The sequence below is a fragment of the Pinus tabuliformis genome, chromosome 5_1 (genome assembly GCF_031772625.1).
Source record: "Pinus tabuliformis cultivar Carrire ecotype Pingquan chromosome 5_1, CPIR1, whole genome shotgun sequence".
In the NCBI taxonomy this organism is placed as follows: Eukaryota; Viridiplantae; Streptophyta; class Pinopsida; order Pinales; family Pinaceae; genus Pinus; species Pinus tabuliformis.
Genome location: NC_142305.1, coordinates 308,297,292 through 308,313,418, shown reverse-complemented (window position 1 = coordinate 308,313,418; position 16,127 = coordinate 308,297,292).

Sequence of the window (16,127 nt, the reverse complement as noted above, 5' to 3'; positions counted from 1 at the left end):
AAAGGTGTTAGGTCATCTAAATAAATGACTAAAAAGTCATGAATTTCCTTGGCAAAAGCTATATCCATTGCTCTTTGAAATGTTGCTCCTGCATTTTTCAAGCCAAAAGGCATCTTTACATATTTGAAAGTTCCCCATGGGGTTGTAAATGCTGTTTTGTCCTGATCATCAGGGTGAACTAAGATCTGGTTGAAACCTGAAAATCCATCCAGTAATGAGATCCTTGAGGCCCCTACCACTCTTTGGAGAATGTGATCCATCTTGGGTAATGGGTAGTTATCCTTTAAGGATACCTGGTTTAGATTCCTTAAGTCCACACACAGCCTGATCTCACCTGTCTTCTTTCTTGTAGGGACTAAGTTGGAAATCCATTCAGAAAATCTGATTGGTGCTATGATGCCTGCTTTGAACATTTTATGTACCTCTTGTTCCATTGCTGGTAGAAGCATAGGATTGATTCTCCTCAGTTTTTGTTTAAAGGGCTTTTGATCAAGTTTGAGAGGGATGGTGTGTTGGATTACAGAGGTGTCATAGGACTTTAGGTCCTCATAGCTCCATGCAAAAACATCCTGGAACTCTTTGAAGAGGTCAATGTATTTTGGCTTTTGGTCCGGAGGTAAGGAAGCCGATAATTTAATTATCTTGGGTTTGTCAATTGTACCTATGTTGCACTCTTCAATGGCTGCATTCAGGGGCTGCATTTTAGGCTTCCTGGGAATATCATTTGAATCAAAGATGTCTTCTAGTGGGGTTAAACCTGTTGGTAGAAAATTGTCTTTTAGCTCAATGATTTCAGTTTCAGCACTGGACACCCTCTCTTCCCAGTCAACTTGTTGAATTTGCTGGATGCTTTCTGTATTGAAAATGGTTGGATTGAGCATTTGTTTTGCAGTTCTAGGTGACATTGGCTGAGCAGTCTGTTGAAAATGTATTTGTGATGGACTTGCTCCATCAAGCATTTGTGATTGACTTGCTGTCTCATTGTCAATATTTAATCCTGCAAATTCTTGCTGTAGAGTTAAAAAATGGTTTATTTGCTTGTCATCCTCAAATACTTGCCAATCATTGATGTTGTTAGGTATGGAAGGTCTGTGTTTTACCTCAGCTGTGAAAAAATGGTGGGGCTCAAAGGGCAATTTGCAGGTACTTGCAAAGGTGGCTAAACTATGAGCATGTAGATTTTGGGTTCTGGGAATTTTAGTAATTTGGAATTCGGAGAAAAAGTTTAGTACCTCAGCAACAGCAGACCTATAAGTCCTTAGTCTTTTGTCATTGGTGACAAAGTTTCCTTTCACTTGTTGGATAACTAGATCTGAATCTCCCATGATTGAAACCCTGGCAGCTTGTAAGAATTTTGCCAATTTGAGTCCTAGTAAAAGAGCTTCATATTCCGCCATGTTATTAGTACATCTGAAATTCAATCTATAGGCTCTACCTTCTGCATGACTATTTTCTTTATTGTGTATCCAAACTCCAGCTCCTGCCCCTAATTTGTTGACCGAGCCATCAAATTCAAGGAACCATAGCATATCTTGTTGGGATGGAGATTTTATGATTTGTTCATGGGCTGGTAATGTAAGTAGCAGTTGTGATTGTTTCTCTAGCTGGTCTTCTAGGACAGTTCCATCATTCAATTGGATGTTCTTGACAACTAATGCAGCAGCACTATCCAATGTTTGTTTGGCTGTTGTTTCATGAGTGATACTACTCTCCAATGCATCCCCCTCCTGTATGAATATCTTGGTTTCGACTTCACCTTTTGAGGGAGTAGTTGTATCATTGAAGAGAATGTATGAGTCTATGTCCGAATGGACAGCATATATAGGAAAATTTTGAGGTTTTTCTTCACTGCTGACCATGTACTTCATCAGTGTTTCTCTGTATAGTCTTTTTGGTTGCCCAAACACAGAGATGGTGGCATATGACATGTCTAATTGTAGGGAGCCTTGGAGTTTGGCTCCCCATGATCTTGATAACAACATTCCATACTTAGGTGGGATATCAGCAACTACCACATCCATTAGGATTGTCTTGTTTGGGTATTGAACTAGAGACACACATAAGTCTTTTATGAGACCTAAGCACTTGACTTGGCTGGAGTCAAAGGAAAACAGATCCTTGTATGGTCTTGTTATGTCTAAATTCAATCTTTCCATGACTGCTTTTGGCATAAGATTGTGAGAGGCACCTGAGTCAAACATTGCATTATGTAATACTTTGTCATGAATATGTAAACTGACATAGAAAGGCAGCACCCCTGTGACTACTGTTTTTCCATCTACTTCTGGGCCAAAAAGGAGTTCTGGGGTGTCATCCAGTACATTGACATCATCTTTGTTGCTAGTGAGTTGTAGGGACCTTTTGATTTGTAATTTATAGCCGTCATGCTTGGCTAATTCCGAGAGAGGGATAGCTATTTTTATTTTGCTAATTTCTGTTTCAAGATCAAAAGGTTTTTCAGACTGGGTTTTGGGGTTATAGGTGACAGTTCTCTCCTTGTTCATTACATCTTCTTCTTGATTTTTATTTTGTCTTTGGGATTTATCCTTGTTAGTCAGTTCTTGAGGAGTAATATTTGAATTAGGATGAGAGGATGAAGTGTCCAAAGACTGCTGTCTTGAGGACAGTGGTTCAGTGATTTCTTCAACAATCACTTCTTTGGTAGGTAAGTTTAGTTGGTCACTAGGTTCTGTGACTATAACTTTTTCAGGCTGCTGATTAACCTCTTTCTTTTCAGGCTGGTTGATATTCACAGTTCTGCTCCTCAGCTTGTATTGTTTATGGACTTCATAAACAGCAGTGTCATAGCCTTGTTTAAAGTCAAAGGATTCACCTGATTTAGTTTGGAACAGTTTTATTTCCTCATCCTCATGATCTTCTTGTGTTAAGAAAACTTGACTTTCACCGTCTAGCCCTATCAAATTAATCTCAGGATCTTCATTTGGCTCAGTCAATGTGGAAGTTTCAGCATAGTTTTCCTGAAATGGAGGTCTGATTTCAGGATCAGCATTGGCCCTGCCATTGTTTGTGTTTGGGTTCCTCCTAAAATTTGGATTTCTAGGAGGGTTATTTTGTGGTGCTTCCCATGATGCTTTTCTTTCAACTGATTCCACCCTATCACCCAATCTTTTCATGCTATTGAGTATGGCATCAAGCTTTTGGTCAAAGGCTGTGGGTTCTTCTTTGTATATGCTTCTCTTTTCTAACCTTGCCCTGTTTCTTTTGGCAATCAAGTTTGCTTCTACTGTGACAGCAGCCTTTTGAGCGTCTTCAAGGGTTTCAGGTTCTCTCCCTCAACTGAAATGCTATGTCAGAATCAAATCCATCAGGGAATTTGTACAAGGCCAAATCAGGGGGGGGTCTCAAGTTTTGTGGTATTGCATTGTACACATTGTTGAATCTAGCACAATACTCCAGAACAGTCTCTTGAGGACCTCTCTTGATTGTTTCATATTCACCAAGTATGTGCAGGGGATCTTTCTTCTTTTCCCATCTGGTAATAAAGGCCTGATAAAGCTCATCAGGGGTTGTGATAGTATTTGCAGCAATCGACCTGAACCAGGTTCTAACATCACCGGTCAGGCTTTGGACAAAAATTCTCATCCTCACACTGTCATCGTCTATCTCATAGTTTTCAAAGTGATCTTGCATCCTCTTAGCATGTTGAATAGCAGAGTAATGGCCAGTGGAGTCAAAATATGTGATTTTGGTTTGGTAATCCTGGGGCAGAGCTGCAGGGTTAGCAGGTAGCTGCAAGGGTGCATACCTATTTGCCATATTTGGTGGGTTGGGTGTATTTATAGGGACTGCTGGGATAATAGGAACAGTGGGTACCACAGGGGTAACAGGTGAAGCTGAACCTAAAGTATGGTTCAAGGGGATATGTGCAGTGGATGAAGATGGGGGAGGGGAATCTTGAGATGTAGATGGTGAACTAGGGGAACTTGGAACAGACCGAAAGAGGACTTTAAGTGGAGTAGAAAGGTTGGGAAAATCTGCAACTGAGGTCAAAACAGCAGGCTGATCCTGCTTTTGTTGCTTCCTGGTGTTTCTAGGGATGGTATTTGGATTATCAACAATGATGGGTGGATTTGGGTCAGGATTAGCCCTAGTATGCCGAGGATTTTTCTTAGGAGCCAGCTTCTAACTGTTTTTTAGGATTTTTATATATATGCAAGGACTGGATGAAGATTTTGGAATGGCTATATATGTTTCAAAGCTAAGATGAAGGTTCCATAACTAGCTCTTCCCTAAAGCTGTCACTGTGGTACAGAAGCAGTTCTAAGGCCTCTTGGCTGGTTTCAGGCTTGATGGTAGCTGTGGAAGATAGATAGTAATTGAAAATCCTAAGAAGTCCCCAGTGGAGTCGCCATTTATGTTATCACCCAGGTTGTTCCCTATGACTCCCAAGGGAATACGGCCGGGGTAACCACTAACCAGTCTTTGGATCACAGTTTCTAGCCAAACTGTAATCAGAGAGGGCTCTCTCTTTATGATTTGTCTCTGTTCTGTTGGTGTTTTAGGCTAGCTGTTAAGTTCAAATTTGGTTTATTTGTTTGGTTGGAAAAAGTTTCAGTCAAAACTTGCATGCTCTAATCAAATCTTATATAACATTGGGCAATGGAGTCAGAGGTCCTTTGGTTTGGTGTGTTGTGTTGATCCTGTAATGAAAACTGCAGAGCGGGCTAATTGTCTGGGAAATAACGCTTTGAATTTGAGCTGAGGTGTGATATGTTCAGGATAAGAAAGGCACTTAAGGATCTTTCTATAAACTGATATGAATGAAAGTAATTGTTACCTGGAAGCATTGAAGAATTTCTAGATAACAGTCACAACATGGAATTAAATATAACATGAGCATTTAAGAATTCATGTCCGTTTTAATCCTGAAGAAAACATTTACAGCAATCTCAGATTGAGCACAGGGTGTGAATAACATGTCCTGAACTTTTCTTTTTCTTTATTGCTAGATATGATGAAAACGTGAAAATGAAATAACATAGGGAAACAGAACAGAGTTTAAAGAAAACATATCGTTCCACCAGACAACACAGGGATTCTGCAACAGCACTTAGATCATCAACAAGACACCAGAGTTCCAGGAAATCACTGAGCTGAAATTGCTCTTTGTATTAAACTTTTCTGAAAATACAGAGTATACATGCCTCGGAGTAAAAATTACCAACCCCTTATGCGTTACTAAGGGGAGTATATATACAAAAATTTTCATCAAAATATCAATGAAGATGAGTTATTGCCTCATTCATGATATGCTAATCTCAAAAATTTAGTAGCTGAAGGAGTGAATGCAGCAGTAACTCCTTTTTGCTTTAGCTGTCAGAAGTCAGAAGATATTTTGGTCTTTATGGCTGCTAAAGTCGGCCGAAAATGCGTTGTTTGATCTTGGCACAGCTGTCATGTATGTGAGATAAGTCACCTTTTAAGTTGTTTTGATTGCTGATATTTGTCTTGTCATTTGTCTTGTAGTGACCTGGAGGTGGCAGTGACAAAACAGCTGGAGCTACCGTGGCAGAATTTGAAGCATTGCTTGCCACCAATCCTCCTTAGGCATTTGATGTCTCCGAATTTTTATTAGAGTCTCATCGGCCTCTGTATACCGCCAAAAGTTAGGAGGAGTTTTCAAACAAATGATTTGCCTCACTTTCAATGAAAAATAGGCCTTCAAGTTTAGTGTACAAGCTCTGTGCTGTTGGAGGCCCTGTTTCCTCAGGAGTACTGCCAGATGCAGTGATTTGATTTTCAATGTAAGTAGCCATTTTGTTGGTGAATTGATCTCTGGTAATCAATTTCCCTGTGCTGTTCAGCAGGCCAGGCAATCCCCTTGCTTGCAGCATTCCCATTTTGAGTTTATACTCCTCCACCTCAGCCTGTATTTCATAGCATTTTCTTTCTACAGTCTGTACATAACTTCTGAGAGTTAGCACCTTTTTAGCTGTGAGGATGGCCTCTGTTCTGTTGACGATGCCAATGGCTGCCAGCTCCTCTTTGTCTTGCCTGTTCAAAAAATCTATCAGTTGGTTTGCCTGCTCAGGTCTGTTTCCTAGCACTGTTTTGGCCCTCTGGATTTCTGTCTGTGCTTGGCCAACTAAATCCATGTACTCATGGATTGTTTTGATGGATTTCCATTGTTTGGTGACAGCTTGGGTAATCTTACCCCACAAAATTCTTTTTATGTCGGCCATGGTACTTTCCAGATTGAGCTCTTTTTCCAGGGCCTTTATTTTATCCTTTAGGGCCTTAATTTCTCTGCCCTGTTCTGCTATAGTTACCTTTGATTTGTCATACTTGGCATCTATCTCTGCCAATTTGTCCTTTGCTTTCTTTATCTCATCTGCCTGGAGCTCCATTGCCTTGACAGCCTTGGTCAATTCTTCTACACTTGGGTGGGCATCTGGAGCTGCTGTTGTGCCTGCTGCTTCTGTTGTAGGGGCCACTGTTGCCCCTGAAGTTGTTGCTGTTGCTGAAGCTGTTGGAGGAGCCTGGAGTGTAGATTCTCCCTGTTTTTCTTGTAGCGTTCCTTCCAGTTCTTTCTCCAATTCTTTGATCCTCTGATCTTGCTGTAGAAGGAGGTCAAGTTGTTCATTAAGCTGTTTTTCTTTTTGTAGTTCTGCTGTCTGAGGGTGTTCTGTAGGTAACAACCCCAACCTCTTCTTCATGGCATTCAGATCATCATCTTTCTTCTTTATGAGGGCCTTTACACCTGTTGGATCACTAGGATCATGCCCTAGATCAATAATAATCTCCTCCAGAGACTTTATTCTATTGTCCTTGGCCTTAGAGGACATCCTCTCAAAATCAAGCTGAGTGTTTGTGTTCTTCAAGGAATCTTTCAGCTCATGGGCCAGTGTGGCCTTCTCTACCAATGTGGCATAGACCATCTCCCCAGTCTGCTTGTGGAGTTCAATCTGGTCCATAGGATGTATGTCTTTAGCTAGGACCTCCACCCTTGTTTTGATAAAATCTGCAGTTGTCATTGGCTGTGGCCCCTTGGGTTTGAAATGGCTGAATATCATTTTTTCTTCCTTGAAGTCATAGACCGACATCAATCTTTCCTGCTGGGCTGGTGTAGCATCTATGAACTGTTTGTAAACCTCAGCCCTTAATAACTCATTTGCTGCCTTGATCTTTTTAAAAGAAGCCTTAGTGCTTTTAGGCTTCTGGCTTTGGTGAGATGAGGATGACACCTCCAAACCAAGCTGTAAAGTCTGCTCCTGCTGAAAGGAGCTTGTCCCTGTATGTTGGCTTCCCTCCCTGTCCTTTCCTGTGCTGTTTAAGACATTTTCAGTAATGTCTTCCACCTCAGGGGAATCTGCCCTTTGTCTTTTGGCCTCTGGCTGATGGGAAGGTCCACTAATAGGAGTGGACTCTTCTCTTTCTCTTTTAGAACCCCTCTCCTCATGGGCTGGGGTTTGCAAAATAGGTGCTGTAGGAGTCTGAGTTTGTGGAGGAGGAGTTTGATCTTTCAGCTGCTCTGTTTGTTCCTCCCTCTGCAGCTCATTTTGCTGCTTAGTTTGCTGTTCAGTTGAAGGGGCTGCCTTCTCTTTCAGTGTTTCATGTTCTGCATCCATTATGCCTTTGCCTTTATCCACTGCTGCTGCCGATGTAGAGGGTGCCTGTGGTGCTGTCCTTGTCACTGAGGTCCCTTCTCCCACTGAGTGAGGCGGCCTGAAAGGTACCTGCTGCACATAGTCCAGGTCAATAGTCTTCTCAAGCTCTTTCATGTTTTTAAGCATTCTTTCTTCTTCAGTTAAACTCTCCACTAGAGTGTCCAGCTGCCATTCTTGCAAGTTGGCATACTTTTCTATGTGTGGGTAGTGACAGTGCTTAATACCTAGGAGTCTGTACTTATTTCTCCTAGCAGTGATGAAACCTTGAGGGTCATAAGGGACCCATCGAAAACTATAGGACAACTTATATTTGTCTTTGAGGATCAAGTCTGCAGATTCCCATCCTTCCTTCTTGTTCATAATGAAGGGGCCCAACTCATTTTTGAAACTAAGGTGGGCCTTTTTCTTGGAGCTGTGGAAATGGGTGAGGTCTGACTGAATTAATTGCCTGTAATACTCCAAGGCAAACAACCTCATAGGTACATACTTGGGGAGCCTGTATGGACAGAGCTCACAACCATAAACTCTGAATACAGTATGGTGTTCATATAGGTACCAGTCACCTATTTTATATTTTTTAGAGAGCTGCAGAGCTTTCTTGATTTCATTAGATATTCTAGGTGGAGGGGACCTCATCAGCATGCAAGAGACTGGGTACACAAACTGGTCAACAAATTCACAGTAGGTATAGGGTGAATTTGTGACTTTATGATAAACTGAGGTCCAGAAGATGACAGATCTTCTCTCCCCTTTATTATCCAGCCTTCTGATGTAACATGGGAAGGCTTCAGAATGATGAAACATGAACAGATGGTAGATGTAAGCTGAGTATCTGAAGACCCCCTGTCTGTCCACCTTGCTTAATTGATCATGAATCTTATTGGCTATAAACTTAGCAAAGTTATACTTTCGGGCAGGGGGTTGACGCGGGCTGTAAGCAGACAGCAACACTAGCATGGATTTATCCACATGCTCACTGTTTTGGTATCCCAATACATAGGCTATCATGTCTAGTAATAGCCTGCCTATATCATCGAAATGCTCCCTCAGATAGGGAGGTGGCCCTGTAGGCTGGTATTCAGGTCTCATGAAGTTCCGGGTGACCTTTTGCAGCTCCTCACTGGTCATCTTATCACCAGTTTCCAGCAAATAAGTTGTGGAGAACGGGACCAGCAACTCTGTCTGATCAAACTGTAACATCTTGTTGATGGAGTCAGCATTTATATAGAAGAGGATCCTCCCTGATGGAGTATTGACAGCTCTGTGCTGGACATCATAGTGTTCAGCACATAGGTGGATGATTTCAGGGAAAACATTCACAGCTGGGAGACAGTAATAGGGCAGGTTTGACTCCCATATCCCATGTGTACCATGCCCATCCTTATAATCTTCCCTTAGTTGAGTGAATGTCTTCAAGAAGTCCCTGTCTCCCTCAAATTCCCCAATGAGACAATCCTTGTCAATGAATGGCAAGGCCTCCAGCTCCTTGTTGGTTTGATTTAATGGAGCTACACTGAGGGAAGAGGATGCAGAGGCTGCCATGCTATAATCTGAATTTGTGCAGGTGGAAGTACTGGCTTAACAAGTCTATAAAGACTTAAGTAGCAGGTGAACTGTAAACACCGTCTGGTGTTCTCTTTTAGTGAATAAAGGCAAGCAGGCTTGTAAGTTGCTGCAAATTCACAGGGTGAGAATTGCTAATAGATAAGTTGCAGAGATATTGATTTTTCTTTTTATAAAGAATGCAGGTGGCCTGTACTCGGCAAAAGGGAACAATGCCGAGCACCTCGGGGGAAATTTTACAGTTTTAGCCCGCGGACTGATCGCTCCAGGGTCGAATTGTGGTTTAGGGATGGTGCAGATTGTTTGGGTTTAGTTTAGGTAATCAGGCAGAACTGAATTAAGTAGTTTTTACCAGTCCTCTAATGGCGATTTTTACAGATAATTGGAATGCAGGGGCAAAGTGGTAAACTGGCAAAATACCTGGAAAAACCGACTCGGAAGCTCGCGGGCCGGGCTGTGGAGACTTAGTGCCATCGAATTCCGAACTTTCAGCGGTTGAATCGTCGAATTTGATGGCTGGCTGAGAAAATTCGCGGCAGCTGTTGGCAACGGATAGTTTCTCTTTTGCATGAAAATGACCGAAAACGGCTTATTTAGCCGTTTAAAACGTTAATTTTGGTAAAAGTGTGCATTTGGCGCTTTTCCACCGACGACGTCAGCATGACGTCATGGCGGGACCCGGGTACGGAGGTGACGTGGCAGCGGAGGTGTCTGCCAGGGTGGCAGGACATGGTGGCGGGCGGATGCGGTGGCAGGTCCGCGTGGAGGGCCACGGGACGCTGGGGAGGGCACTGGTGAAGTGACGTCAGGGTGACGTGCCAATGACGCAGGAGGGAGGGTGGTAACAGGGGTGGCGGTAAGCGGGTTCCCCGCACCGCCTTTGGGCAAAGGCGGTAACGGGGAGGGGGGCTCCGAACAACCCCACCGCCTGCCACGCGTCCTCTGTACGGGACGGCCAAAACCACTTTCCCCGGACGCTAAAGGTCGGCAGGTCGGGGGGTGAAAATGACCGCCCACCGTTAGATCTGGGCGGCGGAGATCTGACGGCTGGCGGGTCCTCCGACGGATCGAGCAGGTTGGGGGGGGGGTCCCGCCGGCACAATATAATATTCAATTTAATATTTGGGGCGGAGGGCTATAGAAAAATGGGTTTTTCGTAGTGTTTTGGGTTTTCCGGTTTTTTGCAAGGGTTTATACAAGAAAAAGGGGTTTTGTGTGTTTTTTAGCAGAGGGATGGTGAGGGTTGAGGGGAAAGATTTCTGCTCATAACCAGAGGTTAGAGCACATCCAAGACAAGGTTGACCACAGTCCCAGATGGACTGGAGTCCCCTTAGACCTTTATTTGGCTATAATGCCAAAAGGTGAATATGTAGATAATGCTGGGATTTATACACCATGGTGTTTAATATTAGTAGGGGAAAGGTAAGATAGGGGAGTTATATAGTAGAATTAGATGTTAATATGGATGGGGGAAGTGAATGGAGGGAGAAAATACTAAGTTTACTTGAAGCTCACTTAGTTTAGGGAGTAGATCAAAATGAAAAGATTTTAGACAAGAAATGTGGCTTCTAAAAGATTAAGAACCACCATGAAACCATAATTTTTCCATGAATCTCAGCTGATGAGGGGGTGTTAGTAAATGACATGAAACGGGAAGAGGGAAGTTAGTCATGCTTTCTGTTGCAACTTGATGAAGAGGAACACCTTGTCAACTGATTGGCTTTGCTCTGGTAAACATAGTTAACACATTTGCAATGGTAAAGATAACCTTTCTGCAACCACAACTACTTACCCAGCTACTTGCCTAGCATTTTTTATTTCTTCTTGGAGGGTGCACTTGGACTTGCAGACCCTTACTTGCCTTTTCTTTTCTTTGGCTTTTCTTTTATTTTTGCTATCTACTTCTACCCTTATTTCTTCCAAGATCCCAGATTAAACTGTTGGGAGCCTTTCTTCTCTACCTGAACTACTTGTCTTCCAAGATTAAACAGTTTGGACAGACTCCTTTCTCTATTCTACAACTGCAAATTTAAACCATGGAATAATCCAGATTAGGCTGTTGAATCATCCATCAAAATTTGAAGCTCATACCAAGCTATAAACATAGATTGAGTTTCTCTTGGAAATATGTGATCTTTGAGTCATCAAAGCAGAACAAATTTGGACCTTCCATAACCAATCATGAAATATGAAACCTATTGGTATAGGTAGCCAACAGTACACACCAACAAAGTTTCAGGGATTGGTGAGAATGCAGAAGGATGATGCACCTACAATTTGGAAAACCACAGATGCAGCTAGTAGACAAGTATGACGAATGGGATGATCCATGTACACACCTCGTGAAATGGACCAAGGCCTATGGGGATGAGCCACAACCTGAATGGGTGCATTTATTCTATCATACCCTAGATGTCATACCCATGAGTTGGTATAATGAGACAGAGCTCGGCCATGGCACGAGCGAATGGGATATTTTGCACGAGGGATTTTTGTTAACTTTCACATTTGAATATTGTTGGTGGGATACTGTTGATGATGCGCTACAATCAGTAAAATTAGTTATCTTCAAAATACCCCAAGAGCCAATAGACATGCTTCAGCCAAAATGGGCGACACAGATGGGTTGCATGCTGGAGTGTTACAATGGAAACGTTGAGGATGATGATGAGGACCAATGAAATATTAACATTCTAGAAATGGAAGGCTATAGCGAGGTTCGAGGACCATTGATTAAGGACCCTGACATCACCGCGCTGCTAAAAACAAAACAGGTAAACATTGGAATGGAGGCGGAACCAAAGTATGAAACACTTGGAGACTATTAGGATGATGCCATGATAGATAAGGTTGCAGAGTTACTTCACAAATATAAAGAATTATTCCCGACCAAAATTACAGAATTAAAAGGGATCGTTGGTGACTTAGGAATGATCAGGATCAAACAATGTAAACTTTGAAATGGGAACTGATACTGTTACCCGTTTCATAGAGATAGCAAAAAAATGACCCGATTTTCAAAAGTGGTGATGTAGAATACACATGTTTTTTTTAGAACATGGTTTTTGGAACTTTAATTTTTTTCATGTTCAAGGATGAAATCAAGTTTTATAATGGTAGTGATTTTCATGCCGATTTTTAAAAGTGAGTATTCTGCATCACACCCTTTTTTAAAAGACCTATTTTTTGACTTTTAATTTTCTAGTGTGTGAAATGTGAAAAATTATTTTCTAAATTTGATAGTTTTTAAAGTCGTCATTTTATTCATATTTTCTTATTCTCTATCTTAATTTTTTTTTTAGGGGGGTTTTTATTGTTTTGTGTTTTTAAATTAGAAATTCGATAGTTTGAATTTTAGATAATCTACATATTTATACATCCTTAATTAATTTTTCAATCCACATGAAATAATTGTTTCTAAAAAACAACATTTTTTAACAATGGACATAAAAATAACCATTTTTAACATAAATATAACAAAAAAACTAAACGTTTTGATAATTTTTTGCTAGAATTAACATGTCAAAATCACAATTTTTATACAAAAATATTAACTAAAAATGGTCAAATAATAGTTTTTTTTATGAATTTCATGTCAAAAAAATAATAATAGCAACTTTTTTTTCAAAAAATAATAATTAACTTAAAAATCAATTTGAAAATCATAAATTACAACTATTGAACACATAACAACTTTAATTCATTGATTATTCTTTTCATGAAATGTCATAGTCAAAACATTGCAAAGCTTGATTTCCAGGTATAACTTAAATTTAATCAACAATGTCACGTAATCCAAACTCTTCGTCCTCTAGAGTTTCATCATTGTCATCTTCCACAATATTTTCTGCTTCCTTTTTCTCAATTTCCTCTTCTAATGGGTCTTTGATGTCTGCAAATCTCCCAATATATGTCTTTCCAAACATTCCATGTAATGGTGGTTGGGGTTCCTTTTCCTTTTTTACCACACGTGATTCACTAAAGTCCCCTTTCCTCAACCCAATTTCTTGCATTTCATCTGGAAGAAATTGAAGAGCATTAATTCTTTGCTGAATGAAATTGCATTGTAATGGATCTTTCTCAATTGCAATGCAATTTCTTCCTTTTTGAAGGCAGCATGCTAGTGTTGTACCTAATTATCAAGCACAAAAAAATAATGAAGTAAATTAGTACAATAACATATTAATTAAAAAAAAAAGAACAAATTGAAATTCAATTCCATGTGGCAAAACCTACCTGAGCCAGAAAATAAATCCAGAACCCAATCTCTTTCATTTGAACATATGTCTATAAGATAGTTAATCAATAATTGTGGTTTCTGATAAATGTTAACTATCTCTCCTTTCGTTTCTTTGTCTTCATATGTTAGTTTTCTCACAACAACATCATAAGTCAGTATTTGGCTATGACTCTTTCTCTCCACCCGATTAAAAATCATAGACATATGGCTATCATCTTTTGCCCAACTATCAATATGAATGAACTCACAGTCATTTATAAATTGTTGATCTTCATTGTTAAGAAGATTTGACTTTTGCCTGTAACATAAAATAGTAAAAGGTTTACAGAAAAAAAAAAACATAAAATAGTAAAAGTTCAATTAACTTGTACATAAATGAATTTTTCAACATTAATCAAATATACCTTTAAACATCTTACCATGTAAGCTGCATCCTTGAATTTGTTTTCCCCTTGAAGCTTGACAATACCATTGCCAATTGTGTGTTTGAATGAAATGTCACAAATCTCCATAATGGTGATGACATCACTTCCATAAATCCCGCCACCACTTTATTAAAAGCTTGATAAGTATAAGGTCACTATCATAGTAAATGTTTGGAATATTGAAACCATGGGGAATATCTGCAATAACCAGGGCATAATCCCTTTTTGGTACGAGTTTAGTAATGTCTTCACAGTTGCCTTGTATTACTTGATATTGAATAGTGTCTAGCCCATTCCAAATGAAATGATTAAGAGTTGGATCAAGTACAACATTCTTAATACGTTGCTTTCTCAGTCTTTCAATCTTTATTTTTTCAATAAAAGTCTTGAAACTGTCTGGTGCTCCATTATCTTCTTTCTTCATCTTTTACCAAACAAACAAATGTATGTGTAAGTTTTAAATTAAAAATAGTACACAGATGATTAAAACTGAATATATAAATCAAGTTACCTTTTTAAATGCAAGATAAAAAGCTTTTAATGTTGATGTAGAACTTGAATCTGGATAGTTGCGTACAATATCATCCCAACTATCTTCATTCAACAGTTTAACCATTTGTTCCTGAATTTTCATGTAAACTTAGTGACTACATAGATAAAGTAAGAAAAAGTTAATATAATGATATGTATAACAAATACTACCAATAACAACATGTTTTATTTAAAAGATAACTATAATCCTGGAAATAAGTAAAAATAATTCAGCAAACTTACTTTTGAAATTCTTCAGACATTTCTTCCAATGATAATTCCCCTGACCTCACACGAGATAATATTGTTTTGACAATTTTTTCATCTTTCACTCCTTGCATCACCCTCCAAGGCATGATGGTCATATCGTCTGGAAGTTGCTTCAGTTCAGGAGCTGATTTATTGTTGCTACATATCAATGGCTTAGACTTTTTGACCCTCTGGTTTTTAATGCCAATGTCTTCCCACATGCTAAAAATGTCATCAATCAAATTCCAAATATCTCCAGTTCTAAATGCCAATTGGAAAATGTTATCAATACCTCTGAATAAATCGCTATATCTGTTGTCTTTTCCACCTTTTTAATTGGTTTTCTCTCCAATTTGATAGCCTATCTCCATACAACATTCCTTTCGGAAATCTGTAGTAATATTTATCTTATCCCCACCACATTTTTCTAGGAATTCACTATGAATAAATCTAACCTTTTGGATCAAAGTCATAGACATCCTATATTCATTATCTAAATTATGATCCAATGCCACTAACTTTGCTTCTGTTTCATTTAAACCAGCATAAATGACACATTTCATTGTTTCAAAACGTGGGTTATTAGGATATTCCTCCATCAATTGTCTTTGAGCTTCAACAGAATGGTTCCCCCCAAGCACATAATAATTGTATTCAAAATATTTTGACTTATCAAATGCTTCTTTGTTGGGAACTTGAAGTGGATCAACAAGAAGCACATAACTAACCACATGAGCATATGGATTGTACCTCATCAATGTCTTCAAGTTGTGAACATGCAAATGATGTGGATTTCTAATTTGATATTGGCATTGTCCTTCACTTGCCTTATAGGTTTGTCTGACATTTAACTGAAATGTACGACCACCATCAATTAAGTTTCTCTTTGTCAAATTCTGTCGAATGGCATTTTGTTTTGTTTTGATTATGCCATCATCTAAATCAGCTCCTGGTGTAATGATTTCTCTGCTTTCTTTTGAAGTTTCACTAGGTTCTTGACTGCTGGTAATGACTACTTCAAGATCTTCAACTCTACTTTTTTTCGTCATATCATTCTTAAGAGATCTATTCTTGGGCATTGTTACTTTTGGTCTTTTACGACCTTCTTCAGTTCCAATTTCATCTTCAGTAATGGCAACATATGCTTCATTGTCAATTTCAACTTCATCGTCCTCAAAAGTAACTTGTTTACCCTTGCTAGATTTATCCACCAGAGGCCTTTTTTTCTGATTCTTTGGATGTAGTTTTGTAGCATCATCAATTACTACATTTTCCATGTTTTCCATATCTTCTTCTGACACTGAGTAAAAATCGCTGACAACTTTCATGATATCATGCTCTATGAAATGAATGCCTCCCAACCTAATTGAACAGCTTTCAACAAAATTCCGCCAAACAAAATATCATATGTTAATATAAACAAAGTTAAAAAAATATAGCGAGACACTTTCAAAACGCAAAATAAAAATACAAATAACAATACTTACGATG